The following is a 23,055-nucleotide window of genomic DNA, read 5'->3' as shown; positions in this document are numbered from 1 at the left end:
ATTGGCCCCTAGCGATCGGCCTGCGGCGCTGCTCCGCCTGATTGGGGCCCTGGCCGCCCCGCCCCCAAACTCTACCCCGTCCTTGACCCTCGCCTGTTAGAAGGGCGGAGAGGAGGCCGACAGCGTGGCGTTGCCCCAGGGCCTTCGAGCTCGCCCTCGCCTCCCGCTCCAGCAGGTGCGGCCTGCTCGGGCCTCCGCCGCCACCGCCGATCCCCTTACAGCTCGTCTGGGCCTTGTCGCCCCTGACTCCGCAGCCGCTGGACCAGTTGGCCACGTGGTCGTCGTCTCCGCGCTCTGCGCCTTGCTCCCCCTCGGCCCAGCCCTCGGTGCCGGCCGCGGGTCTGTCCGCGGCCCCTCCGACCCGCCGCGGCCAGGGCGCGCGGCGCGGCGTCCCTGGGCGTCCCTGGGCGTCCTTGGGCGCGGCCGCACGCCCGGTGCCAGGTGCAGACCCTCCGCCCGAGAGTCGCGGCTGCTTCCCCTCCGGCGTCGTCTTCCATCCACGCGCCCGCCTCGCCCTCCCGCCTTCCTCCCGCCGGCCCTGTGCTTTCAGCCCCCAGCCGGGACGGTGGCACCTGGCAGCGCTTCCAGCTAGCGGGGCTCCTGCCCGCCGCTTCCCTGCCAGGCTCGGGGCCCGGGTTAGCAGTCCCTCCCGAAGGAAGCCCCTCTTTCTCTCCGCTCCCCTGCGCTCCTTCCCAGCGGTCCCTCTAGCGTGGGTGTGCCCCATACCCGGATGCTCGGCTCCGTCTCAAGGCCACCTACGCGACACTTTGTGGCACAAGTTGTCCAAGGCACTACGTGGCTTCCCGTGCCTGCACTTGTTAAATCCTACTGCTCCCATCACCGTGGGTCCCTTTCCTCCCACAGCCCTCGTCACACGGGCCCTGTGGGTGGGTCTGTCCGGTTCACGTTGTCCTCTCTTGGCTTAGTGTGGTGCCTGGAATATAACAGGCGCTCAGAAGAGCTTTGGTGAATACACGATGGCGTATTCCGGGTGAATATTCCTGGAGGACCTCTCTTGCATAAAATAGGAAGACCTTATGAAATAGGCTCTTTGAAATGGGATGATCGGTTTAATCTTTCAGATTTCCACTGGTGAGTCTGTGTAAGAAGCGTGCCTAGACTTTTGCATAAAAGAACAAAAACATGGTTTTTTGAAAGTTATGAGAACTGAGATTTTATAATTTTGGCTTTTTGCTCATGGTGGATGTTTCTGGGGTGAGTGCGGTGACAAGGTAAGAGAACTGTCCATCCCAGTTATAACCAGACACTCTGTTCCCTTTCAGAGTGTATCCAGCGCTTGAATCCGTTTATCGACTCCGTTATCCGGGCTAACACCTAGAACGTGGCAGTAAGTATTAAGAACCTTCTGCTTTCAAATGAACTCTTGAAGGTTCCTGAGTTAAACCTCAATCTCTTTGCTGATTGCAAGACCTTTCCAGGTAGCCTCACTATTTTTTCTCAGCTATGACTTGTGTGACTGGATGCGGACCAACAAGGGAGAGATGGAGGGTAATCCAAAATGCCTAATATTAGTAGCCCATTACGAACCTGATAGTCTGTTTACTGATTTGATTTTTGTTTATACTAATTTCAGGCTAGAGATTTGACCCTGAGGTTCTTACACACTTATTCTAGAAATGAGCTGTTCAACTGTTGTAGCCACTAGCCACAAATGTGGCCAGTAGAACTGAATAACTGAATTTTAGTTCTATTTAATTTTAATTAATTTTAATTTAAAAACAATTCAGTGACTGGATAACTTCAAAGTATGTTTGGATAACTTGAGTTATGTGAATCTACTTTTTCAACTGTAAATTTTTTGAAATCTAATTACAGATGGAATAGGGGCGCCTGGCTGGCTTAAGTTGGTAGAGCATGTGACTCTTGATCCTGGGGTCAGGGGTTCAAGCCCCACATTGGGTATAGAGCTTGCTTACTTGCTTACTTAAATACATACATACATGCGTACATACAGATAGGGTATTTCTGATAAATTAGAATCTGAATTGAGATGTACTGTAAGAGTAAAATATACACAGGATTTCAGAGATTTAGTTTAAAAATGTACAATGCCTCACTGACAATTTTCGTATTGATTAAAAGTTAAATGATAAAATTTTGCATAATTGGGTTAAGGAAAATATATTCTTTTTTAAAATTTTTTTTATTTTTTTAAATTTTTTATTGTTATGTTAATCCCCATACATTACATCATTAGTTTTGGATGTAGTGTTCCATGATTCATTGTTTGTGCATAACACCCAGTGCTCCATGCAGAACGCGCCCTCCTCAATGAGGAAAATATATTCTTAAAATGAATTTTACCTGTGATTTTTTTTTTTTTTTTAAATGAGGCTAATAGGAAATGTAATCTTATACATGTGGTTTGCATTATATTTCTATTAGACAAGGCTCTTCTAGGCTGTGCCTGGCCACAGCTTATTAAAAGTCTCAGAATGAGAATGTAATCATTAGCTAAAATATTTCTATTTCATTGCCTACTGTTTAATCAAAGGAAAAGAAGAAAGTCACTGGTGCTGTCTTTCCTCCAAATACGGTTTAGTTAAGAAAGAAGTCACCCTGTCACGTGATATAACCTACATTGTATATGAACAGTCACTGTGTCACGCTGTCTCTGCCCTCTGTGTTTGCCTTGAGCACGTCCTGCTTCCTCCTGGCTTGTCCGTGTGACATACTCTTATTCTTCAAAACCTGCTTTTCCCTGGCAACTTGAGAACAGATCAACTTGTCCTTTTTCATAAGAGTTCTGTGCTTATACATACTCTATTTAGATTTCCACTGTCTGTTCTGCCCTTTCTCCCGCTGATCTCTAGCACCTCGCACATTACCTGTTAGGCTGGCAGAAGTGTGTTTGTTGACTTGAACTGAACGTTGACAAAATAAAACTCACTCTGTTTTGTCCTCTGTGATGTTTCACCAAATTGCTTGGAATTTTCATCATCCCTCAGGTAAATTAAAGGGTGTATAAAATGACAGTGAAAGCTTTTTACCAGCAAATTTCATGTTTCTAAAAACTTCACATTGAATGGAAAACCAGTGTGGTTCCTATAGAAATTGTTGCAGTTCTTTTCCTTTGGATTTTCTCTTATAACTGGAAAAAATAAGAAATGTTAGAACACAAGCTATTTAAAAATGGTACTCATAATAGCAAGCAGTAGGGAGAGCAGATTTAATCTCAAAGATCAGTCTGGTACTGAATCTTGAGAAGTCGGATGGGTCCTGGCATTCCAATTAGCATTGGCTGTGGTTGGGTCACCACTTTTGTTTATGGTGGGAGCTCTGGTTTCTATTGGAATAGAATAGTGTGGGCCAATGTTTATTAGGAAAGTCATCCATAATACTTCTCCAGCAAATCACCTGTACATGGAGTTGCCCATGGGAGAAACAGATCGATTCCAAATCTGTTCTTGCAATTTGGAATGCGTGCCCTGGTCACTTTCTCTTCGGAGTCCATTTTAAAAATTCACTCTTGGTGTATATACCCTTTGGTTTTTTTCTCCTGTTTGGCAGTCAGAGAGGCCTCTTGTTGAAAACAGTTTTAACAGCTTTGTGGGATGACCATCTGGGAGTCCCTTGCAGAATGAGTTATTCATGCAGAGTAGCCTATATTTTAAATCACCTTGTCCCACATATATACTGAATATTTAGTGAAATTGATCTGGCCCTTTTTTGCATAATGTATCAACAGAAAAACTGCATAAATGTCATTTTTGTAATAGAGATTAATCATATTGTATTCTCAGTTTGAGAAATTACTGCGCCTTTTTGTAACCTCTTGGTTGTTTTTTTATGCATGCGCATTCTTGAGTTCCTTTTGTAAGAATTGTACTGAGTTTTGGAGCTGGGAGCTTTTCCTTCCCTGGCCAGTTCTCTTTCCTCATCTCATTTCGGAAATGATTATCGAGTACTGCTGTGTGCCAGCCACTGATCTAAGGGCTTCATCTGCATGAATCTGTTTCACTGTTACAAGAACCTTGTATTCCTTCCAGTCTGTAGGGGAGGGACCTGCGGCTCAGTGCTGGGAAGTGTCTCTCTGAGGCTGCACAAGGGATCTGGCGTCTAAGCCCAGGTAGTCTGGACACTCAAACCCCTTGCGGCCGTCACTCACAATGGATGTTACTGCTCCCTGCCAGGAGATTTAAAGGTGGCCGAACATTTGGAAAGATTTTAGTGGAGTAGAGAGACAACAATTCCCCTCCGCCACACACACCAAATACCATCTTTTTCCAAACATTTTTGGACTGTGTTATAAGCTCCTCAAAGGCAGGGATCATGTCACTTGTCTTTTATCCCCAGGACCCAGCAGGGACCTTGCATTTACTGTTTGTTCCCAAACACATTTAGATTTCGGGTTGTGGGATGGACGATGGTCATAGAATCCCTTGAGCAGTAGCCTTAGCCAGGGAATCCATCAGAGCTTAGGAGCTGACTAAGAGCTGCTCCCTACTACATTGTCCGTTGCTTTTACTTCACTTCTTCACCAGTTTCCACGGAAAACCTTCTAAGCACCACTGCTTATTGTCTCTAGGCAAAGTTTGTTCTTGAGTTTTTCCCGCATTCGGATTATTTGTCTGTGGGGAGGAGTAGTGGTGATCAACACACAATAACAATAATACAGATGTAAATGGGATCCTGAATTGGCCTAGACAACTTGCCTTCGGTTACTCAGCTCATTTAATTTTTTTTTTTTTTTAAGTACTCTCTATGCCCAACGTGGGGCTGGAACTCACGACCCTGAGATCAAGAGTCGCAGGCGGTACCGACTGAGCCAGCCAGATGCCACTCATTCAAATTCTTAAAAGACAGGAGCTGTGATTCCTGGCAAGACTTTTTGGAAACAAGGAAAAAGGCAGAAGGGACACAGAAAAAGAAAAAAAAAAAGCATTTCACAGGATCCAGAAACAGAGAGCACCTCAAATTTTAGCTTGTCTCCCATTCCCAAACCCTCACTTTCTTAATACCCTTGAGCTTGGTATGCTGTATCTGCAGGGCCAAGAAGTGAAAATACAGATTTAAACCCTAGTTAACAAGGTGGATATGGGGGACCCAGGTGATTAGTCATTTTCCCAAATGATTTCTAATTTCATAACAAGATACATCCAAAAGACTTTATCATCAGACTTCATTTATAATCTCTATCCTTTATTTCTGTCCTCCTGGTGTTTTCCTTTCATGACTGTCCTACAAGAAAGCAGAGTGATGTGTGGCTTGTCTGGTTGCTAAGGAGAGGTCAGCCTGAGACCACAGCACCAGGGGCCCAGCCCCGGCTCTGGGTCCTCTCCACTCTCCCGTGCTCAGCTTCAGAGAACCATGTTCTGCCACTTCAGATAGCATATCAAATTATTTGATTTCTCAGAAACTTAATGACTTACTTGGAAGACAAAAGACAAAAAAAAAAGACAAAATTCACCCGTGTTGTGTCTCTTCCAAATTCCTCCCATTCCCTTCGTTCCTAGCTGGAAAACACAATAGCTACACTTGCTGGAGGCTGAAGAGGCACCAGACAGTGTTAAGTACTTCGCACATCTTGTCTCTTACAAGGGGCTCACAGTTAGGGAAACTAAGGCATGGAATTAAGGACACATCATCGTTTTATGAGAGAGGAAATGGAGGCTCAGGACTTAGCAGACTTCCTCCAGGTCCACAGCAAGGCTGTGGTGGAGCGGAGACCCCTTACCCTGATCCAGCCCCTTGCTTCCCCGAACCGTTGTGAAGACTTCCTCTCTGGGTGAGAAACGATTTTTCCAAGTTACCATCGAGCTGAAAACAACTTGCAGAAAGCAGTGGGGCCTTACAGAGCTGTTGCTAACGTTAACAGCAGCCCCACAGCGTAAGCGGTAGGTCACAGACCTCCATCTCAGAGGTTCTGGCTCTCTCTTTCCAGACCCCCTGTCTACCTTTTCCTGGTTTTGGTTCTTAAACTACCCTGAGCTCTCCTCCGTGATCACTAACTTTCCCTTTTAGTACCCCTCGTTTTACACTGCATTCTCACCACGCTCTCCCCTTCTTTTCCTTCTAAATCCCTCCCTGCTTTTTTCTCATTAATCAAAAATGCATAGCTGAAGCATGTTTCTACTATTGCATCTCAGAATTTAATAATTTATAATAATCTGGTTGCTAGTCATAAGTTTCAGAGTGGACGAATAACAGATCATATTTTCTTAAACACAAAAAGCCCCTGAAAGCCCCAAGTAATTTCTTTATTAATTTTGGTGACCCTTAATTGCCCTTATCCTACCTACTATGTATTTCTCCGAAAAAGAAACAAAAATTCTCCTTTAACTATTTGATGTTAAATTTCAACATCTCGTAAATCAAAGTGATTTTTATATGTGTTTAAGATAAAAGGCTGATTTTCTTTTAAGTAATCTCTCTACCCAACCTGGGGCTCGAACTTACAACCCGGAGATCAAGAGTTGCACACTCCACTGACTGAGCCAGCTAGGTGCCCCAAAAGGCTGACTTTTAATAACAAAAATCTGCTTTACTTTTGTTGTACTGAGTTTTTGCTTCTATATATTTCCCCCTTTTAAGCATGTTTTTTTCAGTTTGATTAAAGTAGCAGTGTGCCTCCTGTCATCTCTGTCCCAGTGCTACAGAACATTCTCATACATCTTGTGCATTAATAGCTCTGTCCCTCCATCCTCCTTGTGGGGTGAGAGGGGCTTTATTTTAATCGAATTTGGAAATGGTGTCAGAATACAAGGTTTCATTACTATAGCAACAGAGAATAATGGAAAGACTAAACGTCAGACACATTCCGTGTTGCCATAGTGACAATCAGTTGCTTTCCCAATATGTTTACTGTTCCATTCTGGTCAGTTCTTAAAATATGCTCATCTCTATAAATGCTCAAAAAAGGGGAGAAAAAGTTCAAAGTCATTTAGGAAAGAAAGAAGCCCTTCAAGAGATGAAAGCAATTTGCTTTTCTGTCCATTATTTAATAAGAAGTCCACAGAGTCCACAAAAAGGCTATGTGGGAAGTAGAAATTCTCGTTTCTGTTCAAATAGGCATTCTTATTTGCAGTCAGGGAAATTGAAGCGCAGAATTTAAGGCATGTCCATATTGTCATTTCATGCTATTTCAAACCATTTTTTTCTGAGCTCCTGAAAACGGAATTCTGCCCCATTGAAATGAAAACTCTTCTTTAAAGCAGTAGCACTTGGGGCGCCTGGGTGGCTCAGTCGTTAAGCGTCTGCCTTCGGCTCAGGTCATGGTCCCAGGGTCCTGGGATCGAGCCCCGCATCGGGCTCTCTGCTCCGCGGGAAGCCTGCTTCTCCCTCTCCCACTCCCCCTGCTTGTTTCCTCTCTCGCTGTGTCTCTCTGTCAAATAAATAAATAAAATCTTTAAAAAAAATAAAGCAGTAGCACTTGAGGGCCTGTACCTGCTGGGCAGAGTGGACAACAGTTTATTCCAGCCCCTTTGATTATCTTCCTCTGCCTTTCAGCAGCCTCTTCTCCTCCATCCCCTCCCAGACAAATCATTCTCATAGTAACTCATCAGGGCCCCCCCATCCCACAACTGACTAGTGACCTTGATTTCCGCCTTTCTCCTCTTCCCATAATTACTTCCCCCAAACTAGGGAGAACAGGGGCCATGCTCACCATCCCCTTTGAAAATGCTGTTCTTAGCACAGCGCCTGGCTCATGGTAGGATAGAATCTTAATTGAGTGAATGAGCTTCCATCAAATGATACCCTTTGTTAGGTGGTTTGTTTGTTTGTTTGTTTTTTTAAGATTTTGTTTATTTGAGAGTGAGAGAGAGCATGAGCAGCAGGAGGGACAGAGGGAGAGGGAGAATCCCAAGTGACTCCCCTCTGAGTGCAGAGCCCGACACAGGGCTCCATCCCAGGACTCCGAGATCTTGACCTGAGTCGAAACCAAGAGTCAGACGCTTAACTGACTGAGCCACCTGGGCGCCCCTGTTGAGGTGTTTCTGAGACTCGACTAAGTGACCGAAATGCCCCATTCAAAGTAAGGTGTAAATAGGCACAGTGGCCCAGCAAACAGTCTTCTCAGAGTCCTGGCTACTTTGGAAATTACTGATATCTTTAGGTTCGTTTAGGAGGTGGCTTTGGGAAGTCCAGACACATTATGGTACAAAAGCGATGTGTTAAACGGTAGTTAAATTTTGGGGTGACCAGCAAAAATGCCTGCAAGGCCAGCTCTGGAAGGCACCGCTTCCATGATTCCCGGTCCCTTTCATAGTTTTGTTTCGGTGGTTCAAAATTCACTTCCGTTTCCATCTCAGGATTTCAGGAGTTCATCTCCACCAGCCATCACGACAGTTCTGGTGACAGAAAATATTCTTAGGTACCAGTGAGGTGCTGGCTCAGGATGCTTCTGTGGAAGGCCGGAGCACGTCCTCATCGTCAGAAGAGGTGAATGTGTAACTGTACACGGCAGGATGGATGGACTGTCCAAGTGTGGTTAAGGAGCTTCGATCGTGGGATGGATGGGGGAATTATTCTGGATTATCGTGGTGTGCCTCCAGTTTAAGGACAACGGTCCTAATGAGCAACGGGGTGGGGAGGAGAGTGTCAGAGGGATGCCATGAGAGCAGATGGCCACCCACTGCTGACCTTGAAGAGGAGAAGCAACCACGAGCTGAGGAACCCTTGAGAAGCTGCAAAAGCAAGGAAATGAATTGTAACCCAGTGACTCTGGTTCTGGAATTTTGAACTCCAGGACTGTAAGAGAATAAACGTGTGTTGTCTTGAGCCACCACGTTCGTGTTGTGGCAGCAGCCTTAGGAAACTAATTCAACTCCCGTACCCACATAACAAGAAAGAGCTCCCCTAGAGCAGTGGCTGGGAGATACTTTTGATTTGTCCCAGCAAACTTCCATTTAAAAACTGTTCCCTCACCCACTACGGCTACCGTACTGGCTAGTGAGCAGAAGAACTCCACAATCATATTGAAAATGTACAAAATAACAATAGAATGAGAACTAGCCTTCATTAAAAGACCAAAACAACACCAACAATAGTAAAAATTTTACAAATAATAAGAGCAATCAAAAGACAACCAAGTCAAACCAACACATATGATTCAACAAGAACAACTTCTCATCTAGGAAATTTGGGGACTCCAATGATGTGCATATGCCCACACACAAAGAGGAAGTTTGCGATGTTGCCAAGCACTATGTGGAGTCAGACGCTCAGTGACCTCATGATGTGCTCATTTTGGTTTATGAACATCCAATTTTATTAACCCTTAATAACTCACTAGTAGGTTACTCAGAATTAGCACTTGCCCATATGAAAGATTAGAGCCTTTGAACCCTTAAGAACTGAGAAACGGCCCTTGGTTTGGGAATGCTTCTAAGACAAACAGTAAAGAGACCAACGTTTGAGAAATGGCTCACAGTCATTCTTCCTGCAAGTTTCGTATAATGAATTGGAGAGGGCATGTCCGTTGTGTGCAGAAGATGAGGAACTCTGGAGAGCGTTGAGGGCAGGTGAAAGAATTTCCAAGTTTGGTTCCTGAGAGATGACCCCATTCATGACATAGGTCATTGTACATTGGTTCTTTTTCTTGCAACACCTTGGAGTGAACTTTTTGCATTCATCTCTACATGTTTCAAAATGTGTTTCTGGAAGATAAAGAGCACATATTATCACAGCTCACACAAGTAACGAGTTTTGCCACCTAATCTAGGCATCAGAGTTACCCCACCAGGTAAAAATAACGTGGTTGTGATGTTATCTTTTTGAAAAATTCTGTAGAAAACTGATATCTGATGTTTCAAATGTTGATGTGGGAGCCGCTGAATCCCCGGAGTGGAAGGTCCCTGCAGGAGGTGGAGATCAAACCCTTGAATGTTTGAATCCTGTCTCCCCAGCATCATGAAGAATTTCCTGTCTTCCCAATTTCCTTCAGTTAATTTTCATCACAGGATTTCAAGCGTCTTCATGCCTCGGTCCTCTGGGATACCCCCATGTTCTCTTTCAGATTGTGACCTGCAGTATTCTAGATATGAAACGAGGTCTCCCCAGTAGCACCATAACCAAACCGTCTGCTGTTTTTCTCTTTTGATTGCCACATTTATTCCACAAAAATTTATTGGGGATGGACCATGTGAGCAAAACACATGAAAATCCTGCTCTCATGGAGTTCCCACCCCATGACCTGTATCACTGACTTAGAAATGTAGACGTCCTAAATTTGCTTCGAACTTCTTCAGAATTTACTCAGCCAGGTTCCTGGCAGCTTCACACCCCCTGTAAGCGGCTGGCTGTCCCTGTGGCGCTTGCTGCTACTCCATGTGGAAGGTGTTTCTAAAGTTTCCGTAGCTTACCCTGGGTCCGAGCAGCCGCTGGGTTGCGGTACAAAGATCTTTAAATGAAAACATTTTTATCCACTTCTCACGTTTAACGCTTTTTTTGTCATTTAACACGCAGTTATTTACTATTTCCTTTTTTCCCCTGTAAACAGTAACGTCAAATGAAAATGAACAGAAGTAGGATAAGGTCTCTTAGAACACAAAGCAACAACGAAAAGCCAAAAGACACAACCTTGGCCCTGGGAGAGTAGTGAAAAGAAGGAATCACACACAAAGGCGGGAACCTCGCGATCGCTTTGTAGTCTGTTGCCAAAGTGACAGCCACACACTCTGGAGGACGGTTATTAAGAAGCGGAGTGCCCGGCTCTCTCCAGGTTGGCTGCTTGCTTACCTCTGTCTCCATTCATGCGTGTGGACTTTGGACGGTGTTTTAAATTATGCCATAAAGAAAGCCGAACATGATTTTTGTTTTATGCAGAGGACAAAATGGTTTTTGCAGCATCACTGACTAAAGTAATCACTGTTATTTCAAGGCACTTTTCCAAAGCACGAGGCACCACTTTTGCAGGGAAGCAAGGTCACCTGAGGTCGTTTGCTTCCGCATAAAGGACTGCACAGGGAGTCTTACCGCTAATGGAAGACAGGCCCTGTTGAACATTCTGACGTGGCTGGTTGTATTTGCCCACATCTAGTCAGTCTTTCTGGTTTTTGTTCTTCAGTGTTTTCTCAAAACTGTCCCATTCCATCTCCTGTGTTCTGGTTCTCGGCATCTTTTGCCTGTAGAGAGGCGTGGTCCCCCAAATGATCCCCGTGTCCCGGTCCATCCTGTTCACTGCTTCACCATCCTCATCCCATCCTGTGACTCTCTTCCTCAAGCTCCTCTACCCCGCATCCTGCCTTTTGTTCTTTGCCATACCAGCATCTCATACAGCTTCTAAGTCTTTACAAGGGGACTTCATTTTGTTTTCTTACCCAGCTAAGTTCTTTACTCCTGCTGAGAACTTTTAGCTGGGATTTTACATTGTGAGGATTTTTGTCCGTTTGTATTGTTTGCTTAGCGGAGAAGGGGGGACGTGGTGAGGGGGTCAAGTGGTTTTAGGCTGCGCTACCTTCTAGTGAATGAATGGGGTCCTGTTTCTGGCAGGAAGGTGGGTTAGGGTATCTTGGACAAGCACTGAAGGTTGGTGAGAAGAGTAGACAGGACAGTAGAGTCTGCTCGACAAGAAAAAGAGGCTCAGGGACGGGAGGAGGGGTGTCACCGGGGTGGTGGTGGGGGGAGTAAAGCGGAGCCCGATTAGGTGAATGGGGGTCAGGATTGCAGCAACACAAGGATTTATAATAGAACCTCTGTTAAAAGTGGGTTTGGGCCAATTTCCTAAGCATAGTTAAGTCAGCTTGGTTGGAAAAAGCAGGACCAGATACTCTCCGTAAACACGGGACATTTAACCAGATGGCTATAATATAGACATTTATGTGCAAGTTTGAAATCATGCATTTACCGATCCTTTTTTGTCACCGTTCCTGAGGAGCAGTTTGGTCTTGTGGAGACATCAGTGCTTATAGATTAAAAGGGATCTGAGGTGCTAGAAAATGAGACTTTCCAAAGACCCCGCAGCAGTACCTCCTGCCCCTAGGAACGTCTCCTTGTGACCTTGCCACAGCCCGTTAAGAGGAGGAGTGCGTTCCGGTACCTCGACAAAAAAGCCAAAGCAAAACGCAGCCGCGACAAGAAGACACCAGCAGAAGGACGCCCCGCCGGCTTCAGGCAGGGCCGGGCCTGGCCTGGCAGCGGCTGCCCGGAGCGCGCCCACCGACGCCGCCCGGCGCGGGCGAAGCCGGGGGCTGGGGGACCCGGACGGTGGGCCCCGGCGGCCCACGCAAACACGCCGGCAGGTCGGAGCCGCCCGGCGCGGGGGGGGGACCAGATGCCCGGTCGCCCCGTCACACTGCCCGGCGGGCGCTTCGCGCACCAACCGCAGAGCCAGCCCTTCTGCAATTCAGACGCCCTGGGGGCGGCACCCGCTGATCGTGGGGGTGCGTGTTGCACGGGCTCGGGACCGCAGCCGGGCTCTCGCTCCCTCGCTGCCCTCCCGCCTCGGGAAGGCTGCCCTCGGCCCCGTCGGCGCGGACGCTGGCCCTCGACGAGGGCACGCTCCCACAGGACAAGGCTGGAAGGTCCTGGACGCGCCCTCACTGCTCCCTGAAGGGCCGCCTGCAGTGCCGGCCGTGCGTGTCCATCACCGCGACGTGGGTCTCTCCGCGGAAAGCACAGGCCTTTGACCTTAGTCCGCAGCTTCTCCCCGCAGCCTCTGCTCGCTTTCCACTTAGGTGGGGTATTTCTTATGAAATACGGAAATTACCCTGTTTTGTTATCTTAGTAACAATCTTTTAAGCAACGATGAGCCTTTCCCCTTCCAAATGTATTTTCTATTTCAGCCCCATGTGATGGGAAAGCATCCCCTTTTTTTTAAATCAGCAAGATGATTTTCCAATCATGTGAACAAACCAAAAACCCTTAAGGGATCCTATGGCTCATTGTTCCTTGACGAAGGTAATTTGAAAGAGGAAATAAAAATCAGTTGTGCTTCTCTAAATAATAGAAAAGCAAAGGAGAAATAAAAGCAGTAAACTTGTCTTGGCTGTTTGTTCTTATCTCTATAGAGATGAGCACATTTTTAATTCACGGTCAGCTGGGAGGCTCTTGATCTGCAGAGCTGATCAATAATGTAGCGCAGTCATTGTCAAGCTTTCAGGCATTCCACGTAGTGAAGGAAGGGCTCACTTTGCCACAGCAATTCTCACGGATGATAACCTTACCATGTTGAACCGCGGCTGAATTTGTGCCACTGATAAGATAGAAAACGTGGACCAGATAAAGTTCCCAAACTGCCGCTTCCAAGTGCGGGTTCCCGGCCGTTCCGGCGTCTGGTTGGGAAAGCTTTTCCGAGAGGGGCGGGGTGCTTCGAGGCAGGCGGCGGGGGTTCGTCCTGAGCCCATCCTCTCCCAGCGGCGCGTCTCGGGCAGGGTGGGCAAGCACCGGGCCGCTCGAGCATCTCTTCCCGCGCGCGGCGTGCCCTGGGGCTCCGTGCTTCCCGGCCCCGCACGGGGCGCTGCGGGGTCTGTCTCCGACATGGGCTGGCATGCCGCCGCCGCTGTCCCTGACCTCATCCTTGTTGCCAGGCCTTTGTTCTTTTTCTTCTTTTAGGGTTTTATTTGTCTATGTGAGAGTGAGCATGAGCGGGGGAGGGGAAGGGAGCAGGGAGCCCGACGCGGGGCTCGATCGGGGACCCTGGGATCAGGACCTGAGCCGGAGGCAGCCGCGCACCGACTGAGCCCCCCAGGCGCCCCTGTTGTTGTCAGTCTCACTGGCACCGCTTGTTACTGCTGCTGGTGGGTCGGAGGCCCGCCCTTTCGTCACCAGGGGCTCCTGCAAAGGGCAACCTGCACTGTCACTCTTCTTCCAGATAAGCTTCCCTTGGGCTTGGCTGATGGAAACTCGAATCGTGCACCAGTCCACCCGGGACCTGCGCACAGTCGGTCAAGGGCAGCTGTTGCCCCCGCCCCGCCCCCCGCCGTCCCCGCCCCCACCCAGCAAGCGCACGCCTCGCTTCCTGCAGACCCTTGATTTTTTATCCATGGGATAAAGGACGAGCAGAGTGTCGGGGTTGGAGGCTCTGGGGAAGGGGATGGTTGCAGGTTTAGCACGCTCGGCCAGGTACGCGTCATTCAGAAGGTGACATTAGCACTGAGCTGTGAAGGGGGAGGGGGAGCTGGGGGAAGACCCTTCCAGCAAAGGAAACCGCCAGCATAGAAGCCCTGAGGAGGAGCAGATCTGAGTGAGTGGAGGGAGAACGTAGTAGGAGAGGCGGTCAGACAGGTAGGAGGCGTGGGTCCGCTGCGCGGGCTTTGGTTTCCTTAGAGAAACTTGGAGCCGTGGGAAGGTTTTGGGCAGAAGAGTGAAATGATCTGATCCACAGAGATCTCAACAGGACCATTCTGCTGCATTGAGAACGGACTGCAGGGCTCTGAGTGGAAGCAGAGAGACTAGTCAGGAGGCTGCTAGAATAATCCACATAAGAGATGGCAGTGGCCCAGGTGGAGGCAGAGGATGTGGTCATTCTGGTTATTTTCTGAAGGGAGAGCTTACAGGGATTCCTGATGGATGGGACATAAGGTGTGAGCAGGAAAATTGAAGATGTCTACAAAACCTTTGGCCCGAGGAAATGGAAGGACAGTGTCTGGGTTGTAAGAAAGTGTAGGAGGAGTTGAGCATTGGAAACCTTAAGTTTTTTGGCATCTGTTAGACATCAGACAGGAGATAATACGCAGGAGTTTTGATGTAGGAACTGCAGAAGAGGTGTGAATTAGAACTATACATTTGGAAGCCATCAGCAAATGGATGGTATTGACATTGGTTGAGATCACCCAGGGAGTTCGTGGGGAGGGAGCAGGTAAGTCTCAAGAGCTGGTCCGTGGGGTACTCTCCCTTCAGAAGATCAGAGAGATGGGAGGGAGCAAGCATAGCAGACTGAGCTGGAGCGAGGCCGAAGGAAAGCCAGAAGAGGGTGAGGTTCTGGAAGCCCCACAAGGAAAGTAAAAAGCTGCTGATAGGTCAGGTAAGAGAAGTATCTGGAGGCCACTGGTGCTCTGGACAGAAACAGTTTGGTGAAGTCATTGGCAAAAACCTGCGAGAAGAAAGATGAGAAATGGATGCGTGCAGAGAAATGGGGCAGTTGCTGGAAGGCATATGGCGTCCGCATGTTAGTGTGCTGGTGGGAATGATCCATGGAGCTGGGGAGATGGAAGGCGGAAGGGTTGCTGATGTGAGGGGGGTGTAGTCCCATAGGAGCACTGCATCTACAGCAGCCCCCTCCTCTGTGGTTCGCTTTCCATAGTTGCTGTGGTCGCCGCGGCCCCCAAGCAGATGACCCTCCTCCTGACGAACCTTCAGCAGACAGTCCCGGAATAGCCTGACGCCACCTCAGTGCGTCACCACGTAGGCATTTTATCATCTCCCATGATCACGGGAAGAACGGTGAGTCCAGTATGATGAGATATTGTGAGAGAGAGAGACACACACCATATTCCCATAACTTTCATTACAGTATATTGTTATAGTTCTTCTGTTTTATAATTATTCTTGTTAATCTCTTTCTGTGCCTAGTTTATAAGTTAAGCTTTATCATAGTTGTGTATATATAGGGGAAAACACAGTATACTAGGTTGGTACTATCTTTGGTTTCCGGCCTCCCCTGGGGGTCCAGGAACGTAGCCCTGGTGGATAAAGAGATAAAGATGCTGGGAGGTGGTACATGTGGTTGGTCATGGGAATTTATAGCTGTTTTCATCAGACCACTTGTGCTCCCTTTTGATTTTGCCAAGTGTGACAAGAGAGGGACAAAGGATTGCAGCGTGTGAGCATGGGAGACATCCTAAAGTCTGAGAGTGGAATATAAGCAATCTTCACTTCACAATGTAATTGTACCTCGCAGTCGTGAGGGAAAGAGGGTACCGAGGCAGATCTGGAGGGAACGTGGCTGCCAAGCACAGAGAGCGACCCAGATGCAGGGCAGCAGGTGAGGAGAGGAGAGGCAAGGCTGGAAGGGGCCACATTCAGATGTGTGAGGACTTACTTCCTAATGGAGTTAGATGTGGTGGTTGATTATTAAAAATGGCATCTGATAAATCCCCCTCTCTGCTTCTGTGGCCTCTCCAGTATGTCTTTGCTGTTTGCTTTAGAGTCGATTTTCCGCCCCTTGCACCTGTTGTTTCGTGAAGGGCTCTGACCAGTAGAATGCACAAGTGGTGTCTGGGACGCCCGAGGCCAGGTCTCGAGACCCCGACGCTCTGCTGTGTGTCAGAGGGGAGTCAGCCCCTGGGGAAGAGGCTGGGGCCGACCTGCTGTGGGGAGAGGCCCAGACACAGCCCCACGCCGGCCGGAGCGGTAGCCACGCGTGACTCCTGAGTGCTTGTCGTGGGACTGTAACTGAGAAACAGAATCTTTTTTAACGGTTTTGATCCGTATTGTTTTCGATGTAAATAGCCACATGTGGCTAGCACTTCCTGCAGTGGACAGCGCTGTCCCGGCGGAAACAGGCCACGTGGACGCAGAGGCCACACGAACGGGAATGGAGGTGTCCCACTGACGGCCAGCACCGTGGCGCCAGACGGGGGAGGCCCCCAGCCCTGGCTGAGCCCCGCCAGCCACCAGCGTGTGGAGCAGAGACAAGCCGTCCCTGCTAACCCTTGCCCAGCTCCCTGACCTGCAGCAGCATGAGCAAGAAGGTGGTCTTCAGCCATTAAATTTGAGGTGGCTTGTCACGGGGCCATGGAGGTGGCCAGTAGGTGACTGGTGGAGACATGGTGTCGAGAAGGGCCCGCCATCCAGTGAGGGCCTGCCACGAGCCTTTCCAGTCAAGTGATGGTAACTGTTACTACGCCGAAGTGTTGACTGCACTAGGTCCCAGTGGAAGAAATTAAGGTGCTCGAAGTAGAATGGGCAAGGAGAAACCATTCTCACTGAGTAAGGACGAGGGTCTTCAGGTGCACCGCTGCTCAGAAAAATCCCTGTGGTCCCGCGGAGGAACAAGGCAGAACAAGGATGTCTGGGTCCTGCCACTGCATTTGAGGGGCTCTTCCTTGGACTCAGCAGAACCTGTGAGTCCTGCCCCCTCCTACTCCCCACAGGACACCCTCCTGTTCTGTTCTGTTTCGTTTTCCCTCAAAGACAGACCGTCATAACTCCTGGCCTTGGTTTTCAGCGTAGCCCACTGAAGGCCAGAGGGCGTGGCGGGAGAGCGGGACTGAGCAAGGATCGGTTACAGCTGTTGGCCTCCTGACTGCTCTGAGAAGCACGGGTTTCTACCTCCCACCCCCCTTGCCGCTGAGGTGCCGACTCCGCATCCTATAGATTCCCCTGGTGTCCCTGGTCACATGGAATTGATACTCCTTACCTCTACTGTCGTTTACTGCCCTGATGCTGCATTAATTACATCTGCAGGATCAAGGCGGGCCCGTGAATTATTAATGAAAGGGATCATTATACCTGAGTGGAATTTTTCCCTCCTCACCATCCTCATGCTGCATTTCCGAAAGTCCATCAGCTGACCTCTACACCCTTTCTTAAGTCTGTGCTGTTTTGGTGAGGATGTACTTGGGGAACAGATGAGAAACACCTTGGGGAACAGATGAGAAATGGTACCCTCTCTCAATTGGCCAGGTGAAAAAATAGCAAAGTTGTACTCTGCATAATGTGTGACACATTATTTAGGGATGGATACATATCCCACAGTAGGAGATTATTGAGAAGATTTTGAATTTTGTTCATCCAAAGATTTACACATTTTTCTGCATTGCATTTTGTGCAAATAAACTATTCAATAGACCTGAGATTCCTTGTAGACTGCTAAGAGCCCTCACCCATTTTAGAGCTGTGCTAGGGTCCTGGGATCTGGCTTGTCTGACCCCCTGCTCATGCATGTGCAGGGGAGTGGGCTTCATTCTCTGTCTGGCATCAGCCACAGGAGCTGAGCTTGTACTCGAGAGCTGTGGGTCAGGGAGCGAAAGGGAATTCTCATCTGCACGGGGCAGATGTGTAAGTCAAGGCGAGGGGAAAGAAGGGAGAAGAGGAGAAAGACAAAAATGGGGCTAAAAACCCAACCTGGAAAAACGGGCAGAAGCAGGAGGATACTCAGGAAGTTCAAGGAGGACGGGGAACACATCTGATTTTCTTGCTGTTATTTCTCCACGCCTACTACGGTGATGACACACGTCGGCAGGACAAGAAGTAGCTGTTGAAGGACTAGATTACTAAATGAGAAGCTCGTGGTTGAACCTAGGAAGAAATATTTAGGGCCAAGTCCAAGCTACACTGTGCATTGGCAGTGTTCTGCTTTGTCCCATCCTTCCCCCTCTGCCGAGGTAGAAGTGGTACATCTTAAGATTTAAAATTGTATCTCTAATTGTAGGATTTGAGACTGGTAGCATGGTGAAGGGTTAGGGGAGGTTGGTCCTGCTGAAATGAAGCAAGAAAAAAGAGTGGCAGGAGACACGGACGTTTATTGAGCATTTCCCATCGGCAAGCGCTGTGTCGAGCACGTCCCACACATTGTTTGGTTTAATTCTCACAACAACATTTTGCGGGAGGTACAACCACTACCCCGGTGTTCCTGACAAAGACGCTGGGGCACAGGACGTTGAAGTGACTTCGTCCGGCTGCTTTCAAAGCAGAGCCCCGAGCGGGCCTCTCCCCTTCCACCACTGTACGTTTCCCGACTTGCTTGCTGCTAGGAAGCGTTTGCAGTGCTTATTGAAAATGTGAGTCCCCAGGACCCGAACCTGGAGCTTACTAAGTCAAAATAACCACTGGGTCTTTAACTGGCACCCGAGATGACTGGTTTTTTGAAGCTACTTTGGGGAACACTGCGGACACTGGACGTTCCCGGTAGACACTGCATTACTAAAATTACTGGTTAGAGCTTCACTGTGTCACTTATCCACAGAAGAAATTTAGATGCTTTGAACTGTTGATAATTTTCTTTGTAAAAATTCCTAGAAACGAGTATATATTAGTTTGTGATTGTAAGAGGAACGTGAACTGTATTTAGATGGAAGAATACTATGGTAACATTTTATTCCCATTAGGAATAGATACAAGGTGAATACTATTTGTAAAAGAAACAAAAAATTTACTGATTTGTTTAAAGGTTGTTTAAAAAAGATCTATAAATAGTTTGAATTCCAATTAATGTTTCATAACATAAAACGGTGGTTAATCTCTAAAAGGAAACATTAGGCTAATTGGATTTTTAAATCTGAAAAGCCCACAGGGATAACCTTTTCTTGATTAAAAAATTTAGCTCATTTTACAGCATACATTTTGGTCAGGGTGAGGGAAGGGTAATTAACTTCCCATGGAAGATTCACTAATTAACACTAGAGCAGAATCACACTACACAAGACTTGAACTTGGAGGAAATGCAAAAGTATTTATCAGGTGCAGTGCAGTGGAATCTAACAAAATACTAGGATGATCTGTTTAATATTAATGCCTAAGTTCTATTTTAAGATAGGTTCCACAGATTTCTTAAGTTTTTTCATGAATATTAAGTTCGCTATCTTGGGTCTAGTTTCATCAAGCTTTGTGGAAGTCTTTAAGATTGCAAAATTTAATAAGTGCAAACAGATTTTATCCTGGAAACATGGGTTTTATACAAGTATTTAAAAATACAGCCTGCAGGGGCACCTGGGTGGCTCAGTTGGTTAAGCGACTGCCTTCGGCTCAGGTCATGATCCTGGAGTCCCGGGATCGAGTCCCGCATCGGGCTCCCTGCTCGGCAGGGAGTCTGCTTCTCCCTCTGACCCTCCCCCTCTCATGCTCTCTGTCTCCCATTCTCTCTCTCGGATAAATAAATAAAACCTTTAAAAAAAAATAAAATAAAAATAAAAATACAGCCTGCAGTTTTTAATTAATTAAGGCTCATTAAGTAGATTGGTTTAGTGCCACATTGCCTAAAAATCCAGTATTTCGTAGTTTCAAAAACTTCAGAGGACTTTATAAACATTATTTTGACTCTATAGTCATAGTGAAAGTAGTATTACTTTTTAGGATTATTATTTTTTTCTGTAAAATATACATATAAGTCAGTTAAAATCTGTACATTGGCTAAATTGCTACAAGTAGTTTTTGCTGGAACATATTGCATGCTTCATATTGTAAATGCATGAGAGCCTGTAGCAGAGTAGTTAGTAACTCTTCGTGATTGGAAAGGGGATGAACTGCTAGTTTAAATGTTCTTTGCAGTTTATTTTCTGTAAATATGGAGATTACATTTTGTCACTGAGGGGCTTTTCTCTTTTTTTTTTCCTATGGGAGGAGCGGGGAGAGCAAATTCAGATAGAAATAGAATTTGGGGAAAGAACTTCAAATGGCAGTACATCAGACTGAGATTGTTAATCATTCTGTTTCATGACATAAGAACAAAGCTTCCCTGGGGGCCCTTTGAGTATTAAAATGTTGACCAAGAGAGGAGACCTCCTATTTGGGGGCAGCAAACCTGATACCTGGTGGCAAGCTAATTCCCTAGTGATACTTTTGTTTCTTTTCTTTCCTTTTTCTTTTTTCTTTCTTTCTTTCTTTTTTTTTTTTTTGTGAGAAAGAGAGCGAGCAAGCAGGGGGCAGAGTAGTGGAGGGGCAGAGGGAGAGGAAGAGAGAGAATCTTCAGCAGACTCCACGCTGAGCACAGAGCCTGACGTGGGGCTTGATCTCATGACCCCAAGATCGTGACCTGAGCCGAGACCAGGAGTCAGACGCTTAACCAACTGAGACACCCAGGCTCTCCTACCTTTACGTTTCTAGTAAGTTTTGGAAAGTCTTCTGTGTAGGGGATTAAAGAGAAGGAAAGGAATCCAGGTTTGAGGGCAAAGAAGACGAAGGCAGATGGGGAATTGGAGGCAAGAAGAGAATGTCTGGAGCGGTAGGTCTGGACCAGTGGTTAACAAGGGAGTGCCAGAGAGCCTTAGAAATTTGGAGAAAGCAGCTGGCCTTACGCAGTCCTGTGGGATAGGGACGGACTTGGTTTTTCAAGGGTTGGATTTCTGAGGAGGAACTCTGTTTCCACCTGGACAGCAGTCCAGAGAGGGACCTGGGAGCCAAGTTCAAGGTCATTAGTAAACTACAGCTCACCACACAGGAAAGCCAGAGAATGAAGGAAAATGGGCCTGTGCAGAAAGAGGAAAAATGACAGGAAGTGGAATTGAGAGATCTGTGCAGTATAAACATGTGAACAGTCTTTCCATGGTACCACGCAGTCTCTCATGCTTCGGACCCCGTTACTAGCTTCCCCCAGGCATCTGGGCTTGTGAGCTCAGGGGGGAGGCTTGTTGCCCAGAAGCTGGCTGGGGCATGTGTGCCTCGTGTCCAGGGGTCAGGGGTGGCCAGGTGCGTGGCCCTGCATATCCAGCTTGCTTCTGCGGCTGTCATGTGGCTCTCGGACCTTTGGTCTGCTCTTTCTGAGCTCCCTTAGGGCCCGGGGGATCTCTCACACACCTGTGACTCCTCTGAAGTCTAAGGGGTGTTGTGTTCTCTCAGACGGGGGTGTCTGCCTTGAAGTGTGTGCAGGACCCGTTCTCAAGCTACAGAGGCCCCTTCGGGCCCTCCCCCCAAACTTCCTCCACCACACTCTGGAATCCTGACACTCATCAGAGCACTCAGGGCATCTGGGGGAGGGAGGTGGCAAGAAAATGAGAACCTCAGCACCCACCTGTGTCTACCGCTTTTATCTCCAATAACAATAAATACACACACAATGTGTTTTTCTGAGATACATTTTAATAAATTATTATTTTACAGAATTGAAATGTTTCACTACATGTTAATATGGTTCACACGGACCTGCAAAAATGCTGATTTTATTTCTCAAAGCATATGGCAAAAGCCCACATTCCACTAATAGGGAAATGAAGAAAATTATTTGTGTACGCAATGCCTGGTAGCTTGGAGCTCTAGCTTCCCCGAGTGCGGAAAATGTCACTGAGACTACTAGGCTTTAATGGGGGACGAAAGTGGGTTGCACATCCGCTAAGGGAATTTGCAGTCATTATCTTATATATGATCGTCTTTGAAAGGAAACACAGAATTAGATATTATAATTAAAATTCACTGACAACAAATAGTCCCTAAGCACTGAAAAAATCAGGTGGATAAGTGACTTTGAATCTATAATTTTACTTTCAAGAACTATACATACATTATGCAACCGTACACGTTCTCCCGAGGTGGGCAGTGCACTGTGTAATGCAATCTCGCAGTCAACAAATGCTTTGTTATTAACTTTTCCATATACTAACAAAAGCTGCAGTTGTGTAAATTACCTATCCCAATTTTCTCAGACTTTAAACATGAGAAAGATCTCAAATATTACAAAAAGAACACATACATTCATAAATAACTAAAATACAATGTGATAGCATTCTAAGATGTGAAATCCTAAAGTAGATCAAAACCATTTCCTTTATACATGAAAATAAGTTGCAAGATGTACAGTTATAATGGACCTATTCTGTAACAATATAGTTGTAACAAATCTATTTTGTTTCACATATTGGCTCAACAGAGTATCAGTTTACTGGATGTCTTATTATATGAAAGCACTATGCTAATTGCTAGGTCCAGACATGATGAATATAGTGTCCCTATTCCTAAGAGCTTCCAATTAAATGAGGAAGACAGACATGTAAAGAAATATTTACACCATAATGTGATACTCAGGGAACTGTACTCTGAATTATCCCAGCAGCCTTGTTACCCTTGGAACCAAAGCATAATTTGGTGAGCTAGTTAGATAGCTGTGGTAGGGAATGTTGTGCAAGTTGATGGGATGAATAAAGGTACCTTGGCTCACAGCATTATTTAACAATGGCATCGTGTCATGGAAATAGCCTGCTGTATCCAATCAGACTAACGGCATGGGTGAAGCTCCACACTTGGATCGTTATTACCTTAAAGCTAGTCTTTATTGATTAGTAAGCTAATCGTCCTCCCATTAACCACCAAGGATGTGACTGCTTTGGTTTCTGTTTTTTTGTATACTTTTTAAGGTCTTTATCAGAAGTGCTTTTAAGAGTCTGAAAACCCGATCTAATGACAAATGATTGAAAGACTTATTAAAATTTGGCTTTAGAATTCCTCTCCCAGAAAACTGGTGTTTGTAGTTATGTTGATGATGGTGGTGGTGGTGGGGCGGGT

At 46.8% G+C, this 23,055-nt stretch overlaps 1 long non-coding RNA gene across 9 annotated transcripts; it reads left to right on the top strand.

Annotated features, from left to right (window-relative positions):
• Nucleotides 1-57: 57 nt before the first annotated feature.
• On the top strand, nucleotides 58-21,552 carry LOC123857865 (uncharacterized). 9 transcript variants are annotated; one of them, XR_010407128.1, is made up of 7 exons: nucleotides 58-1,092; nucleotides 1,284-1,348; nucleotides 4,718-5,858; nucleotides 8,274-10,684; nucleotides 15,206-15,345; nucleotides 16,027-16,967; nucleotides 17,072-21,552. It is a non-coding gene; the product is annotated as an uncharacterized LOC123857865 (long non-coding RNA). The 9 variants fall into 9 exon arrangements; XR_010407127.1 differs by having other exon boundaries at nucleotides 59-1,092; nucleotides 16,354-21,552; XR_010407126.1 differs by having other exon boundaries at nucleotides 59-1,092; nucleotides 16,050-21,552.
• Nucleotides 21,553-23,055: the final 1,503 nt, after the last annotated feature.

This window comes from Mirounga angustirostris, unplaced genomic scaffold (assembly GCF_029215605.1).
Source record: "Mirounga angustirostris isolate CCGP_5_RB_7025 unplaced genomic scaffold, mMirAng1.0.hap1 SCAF_13, whole genome shotgun sequence".
In the NCBI taxonomy this organism is placed as follows: Eukaryota; Metazoa; Chordata; class Mammalia; order Carnivora; family Phocidae; genus Mirounga; species Mirounga angustirostris.
This window is presented reverse-complemented; position numbering and strand designations above follow the sequence as displayed.